Raw genomic sequence first — 5,699 nt, forward strand, 5'->3', positions numbered from 1 at the left:
CTACGAACACCAGTTATACTGGATTCTGGACAACCTCATCTTGATTATATCTGCAAAGAGCCTATTTCCAAGTAAGGTTATATTTACAGATCCTGAGAGTTAAGACTTAAAAATATCTTTTAGGAGTACACAATTCAACCCATAACAATAACTTAGGGTGAGAGTCAAAGGGATCAGCTACTAAAATTCAAAACTGGACAGACTACTTGTCTCATCATGGAGCTCTACTTTAGGGCAGGACTCTCCATGTCAAGTGAAACTTATGGCATGAAGAGCAGAGGGGAGCTTTTAATCTCTGGGGAAGTTGACTCTCAAGATGGAAAAGCATGGAGCAGAGCTGAGCATGCCCATTTTTTAAAATTTTATTTTGTAATAGACTAGCTTAATCCACTCTCTTTCAGGGAGATGTGAGTAAAGAGTGGAGAGAGACCAGGAGAGTCTACATGAAAAAGAAACATCAGGAGTGGAGAAGAAGCCTTCCCTCAACATAAATAAATTTGGATAGAAAACCCATAAAATGTAAAACAAATTCATTACAATAACGTCACTCTGAAACTCTAAATTATATTAACAAATCTAGGAAGCCAGGAATAAATTTTTTCCTCATATATATTTAGACTCAAACTTAACATCATTCTTGACTTTGGTAATCAGAGAAGTATATATTTTTAAATTTATGTATCTTCTACACTGAAATATAATCACAATAAGAATTAAAACATTGAATATGTACCTTCCACAAAAACCCTAGAGAAGGTAACAATAAGCATAATTCATATAGAATAAAAACAAAACATCTAAGATGCAACAAGAACACATAAAGAGAATGTACTAACAAGATTTAAAATGATTAAACAATTTTGTTATATCAGTAAATCTAAATGATTTAAAAACTTCATTAGCTGTCCAAAATATTCAGTTGAAGTACAAAATAACAATGGTCAAAATTTATTGATAAATATAACAAAAAATAAAACAGGGATAACGATATTTTGCATGACAAAATTACTAATAAGGTTAAATCGAAATTTATATTGCCGAATAACAATGGACAAAAATAAATGTAAAGAAACTTTACAAATAAGAAGTGAAATTGATAGAAACAATGACTTAATTTCTCAGTCTCCTCAAAATCTTCTTCCTATTCCCTACTCCCAAATTAGGGCATATAGAATCTGAACAATGTAATTAATGAGGAAGAATTGATAATTATATAATAAATAAAATAAACTATTGTTCTTTTTGGGAGTTCATAAAATATTTCCAAAAGTCGATCATATGTGCATTCATATGTATATTCAAAAAGCCATAAAAAATGAATCACATTCTCTGAGTACAAGATAATAAATCAGAAATAAATAGTAAAATTTAAAACACAATCAAATCCTTTCCAAATATTTAAAAATTAAGAAATATTTCCAAATCACCACTCACTCAAATTGTTATCTTCTGAGTTAAAAATAATGAATATAAACATATTTGGAAAAAGACTGGATGGTGCCAAATTTTTACTTAGAAACAAATACATAATCTTATATGACAAGAATGGAAGGAAATAAATTAATTAAGCATTCAACTCAAGGTGAGAGAAATAAAAGTATGAACCCAAACTAAAAGAATGAATACAATCAAAATATTCTATAGAAGATTATATTTGTAACACTGAAAATAACAGAGGTCATGAAAATAATTCTAAACAAACATGTCTAGTTACTAAAAATAATTATGAGTCTGAAACTGAGAGTGTGGGATTACGAGCAATTTTATTTAATATTCTTCTTTATTCTACCAGTATTTTTGTAAGATTCTGTTGTGTGAACTCTGAGCGTATATTCGGCCAGTCAGAATATAGGTTCTGGAGCAACTGAAAGAAGGACTAATTTAAGAATGGACAAATGAGGAAATAAGTAAAGTAGTAAATGTGGAAGGACCAACGCAAATTTAGAATAGTTTAGATCTTACTGATATTAAAAAAAAGTATCTGCAAATGATAAACTTTGCACATCAAAAAAAAAAAAAAAAGATAGCTACATTTCTGGGGTAGAAATAGTGCTTTGTAGGGAAGATGCCAACTTTTTTGGTGGTTAAACTAGTCAGTATCTATGGTAAGATCCTGATCCAGGAATCTGTTGCATTGCTGAAAGATGTACTTCCTCTCTCCCCAGCTTCACTGAGGTATAATTAACAAATAAAATTGTATATATTCAAAGTTGTACCCAGTGATGATTTAATATACATATACATTGTTAAATATTTACCGCAATCAAGCTAATTAACATATTTATCACATCACATTGTTAGTTATCATTTTTTTTTTTTTTTTTGGTGATGAGAACACTTAAGATCTAACTTGCTTAGCAAATTTCAAGTACGAAATAAAATCTTATTAACTAAGTCACCATGCTGTACATTAGGTCCTTGGAACTTGTTTATCTTACAACTGAAAGTTTGTGCCCTTTAACCACACCTCCCCATCTCCCCTAGCCCCTGGCAACCACCATTCTACCCTCTATGAATTCAACATTTAACCTTTTTTTTTTTAGATTCCACATATAAGTGATACCATATAATATTTGTCTTTGTTGTCACAAATGGTAGGATTTCCTTCTTTTTTATAGCTGAATAATATTCCATTGAATGTATATACCACAATTTCTTTATCTATTCACCTGTTGATGGACACCTGTTGATGTTCCCGTATCTCGGCTATTATAAATAATGCTGCAATCAACATGGGAGTGCAGATGGCTCTTCAAGATACTGATTTCATTTTCTTTGGATATACACCCAGAAGAACTTTCCTACTGTTTTCTAAAGTGGCTGTACCAATTTACATTCTCAACAACAGTGCATGAGGATTCTGTTTTCTCCACATCCTCACTGACATTTATTATCTCTTGTCTTTTTGGTACTATCCATTCTAAAAAGTGCGAGCTGGTATTGCATCGTGGTTTTGATTTACATTTCCCTGATGATTAGTAATGTTGAGCACCTTGAAAAGGTATGCTTTAAATATTGAAAATATACTTTATTGGAATTCTAAAATAGAAAAGACCGAGAGAACTTGAAGGCAAAGGCAATTACCATTTTTATGTTTGTGTTCCTAGCGATTAGCACTCTGAATTTGTGCTATAATTAATTATCGAATGAAGGCCCCTCTTCAGTAAATTATATACATATATATATTTCTCAAACAAAGGAACAAATGAAAAGTATGATGAAAAGCCAAGTTACATTATAGAACTGAGAACAGCTTTGCCTGGGAAGAAGCATGTGATTTTTCTGAGGTGGTGAAAATAGGCCCTATTTTGATCTGGCTGGAGGATACTGGGGTATATATAGTTAAAAAATTGCTTGAGCTGCATACTAAAGGTTTGTATATTTAACTGTGTAAAATTATACCTCAAAAACCAGAACCAAAACTGAACAAATAAGAAAAGCTGAGTGTCCAACAAAAAGTTTATTCTTTGGAATGTTTGACCAAATTTTGCTTCCTGTTTTTTTTTTTTCTATTTACCAAGTGAGTCAAATTTGATTCAGTTTTGGTGTGGAATAGATACGTACACATTGTCAAATTTGTTAGTATGGTTGCCTGTTTCCAAATAGTACATAATCATTATCACTGGCAGTTTTGATACAAAGTGAAAGGTGAATGTACAAAGCCATGCTTACTTCTTCAACTTTATAAATTACTCCCTGATCAAGGAACATTCAAACTATGTGTTGAAAATAGAAAATTCTTCTAATCAATTTTGTAGATACTTGTATTAGTTATACGTTTATAATTCCCTTAATAGTATCTTGAATCATAGTCGTGAGCAAAGTAGAAAGAGAACAAATTAAGGCCATTCGAGTGATTTGAACAAGGTGATATTTTATTTTCTGGAAGTTGGTTACTTTAGTCTCTTTCTCAAGTGTGGTACACCTAAACTTTAATCCATTTCATGAAAAAGATGTAACAGATCCACAGTTTATTTACAGGTGACCCAGCTTTTTTCACCTATTTCTAGCATGTGAGGTCAGTTATCATTTGGTGGCATTAAAGTAATCTCAGAAGCATTTTTCCCATGGTCAAGTTGATTTTCAAAGATCACATTTATCAAGTCTTGGAAATTGACAACTGTTTTGGCTGCAGGATGTGTATAATTGTCTGCCCTTGACTCAGCCATTTGGTATGGTGTTTTCATTTGAACACAGTTGTATCAGCACAGAATGTCTGCTGAGGCTGTTTTTTAACTATGGACCTGATCCTGAAAATATAAATTCTAATTTTTGTGAATAATATTGAGGACAGGAGGACAGGAATAATATAAAATAATTTCTTAAAAATTAAATAACAAAGACAATCTTTGAATATGCAATCAAATCTTTTCATATTTAGAACTCATTAGTAAGAAAAAAAGAAAAGAAAAAATCTGCAAACTTATTGCCTCAAACCGTGAACAAAAAATGTGCTAGGACAGTTAAACATGTATGAACTTAATTGCGGCATTAATGTGCTACTTTGTGAGTGTAAAAACGTTTTTTTCCAAATAATTTATTGCACTTCATGCCCTTAACACTTCACTAACTTATTTATTCTACCTTGCTAAAAACTCGTCTATACTTTACTTCTTGCCATATGAATCTATTTAAATAACCTCACTTGATAGTTTTCTAACACTCCAAATAGAGGAATATTAATTAATTAATCACTTTTCTTTATAGATCCAATAGTGGGCCTGGATTTCTATCATAGTAGAAAGTATTCAAACTGTATCAAAGACAGTAGAAAATATATTTTTAGATTGGGAAAGCTGTTGAGTCAGACCTCCGAGGCCCTTTCAAACGCTAAGATTTTAAACCTAGGTCATCTTTAGGGCTAAAATAACTAGGCAGTAATAGCAGGGCTCTTTCCTGAGTATCTTGTAGGCATTTCGCTTCTATTGTGTCTTATCCTCAAAACAATGTGGTAAGATTGATATTATCATCCTTGTTCTACAAGTGAGGTCACAGAGACTCAAAGAAGTTCATTTAACTAGTGAATTGTTTATCTGAAATGTGAAAGCAGGTCAGTCTGATTCTAGGGTTTACGCTCTTTTCATTGTACGAGCACTGGCCACGGGAAGGATTCTGGGAAACCACAGTGGTGTGGAAGGACACATCGTTCCGGTATTTTGTTATTCTCATTTATGAGAATGGTTTGTCACATGGTTAAAGCAAAAAGCAAGAACAGCCTGTGTCTCAGGACTTCCTCTCTTCTTACCCAGAGGCTGCTCCCATGTGCCTTCTTATGGCCTATGATCCCATGAGGCTCCCATATGTTAGGATGGTGATATCCTAGTTTCTAGTGTCATCAGCTCTCTGAGAAGCAGCGAGGGTGGGCAAATATCCAACATACAATGAAATGTCTGCACGTGAGTAGGTTCCTGAGGAGAACAAAGGGACTGAGGAATCCAGGCAGCACCATTCCTCAACTTCTCTCAGGGACTCAACCCGTGCCCTCTGTCAATATATGTCCGAATATCTCATCGGCCCTGCATGTATCTTAGTTGGGATTGCTTTGTCTTCTGCCTTACAAATGGGAGCAACTGGGCTCAATAGATAACTGATCATCATAACCCAACTTTTAGGTGGAGATGATATTAGGCATTAAGGCACTAAGTTCCAAGGTTCTAATTCTCTGTCTCTCTCTGGATGACAAATCAGACAACATGGGT

This window comes from Pteropus alecto, unplaced genomic scaffold, assembly GCF_000325575.1.
Source record: "Pteropus alecto unplaced genomic scaffold, ASM32557v1 scaffold72, whole genome shotgun sequence".
In the NCBI taxonomy this organism is placed as follows: Eukaryota; Metazoa; Chordata; class Mammalia; order Chiroptera; family Pteropodidae; genus Pteropus; species Pteropus alecto.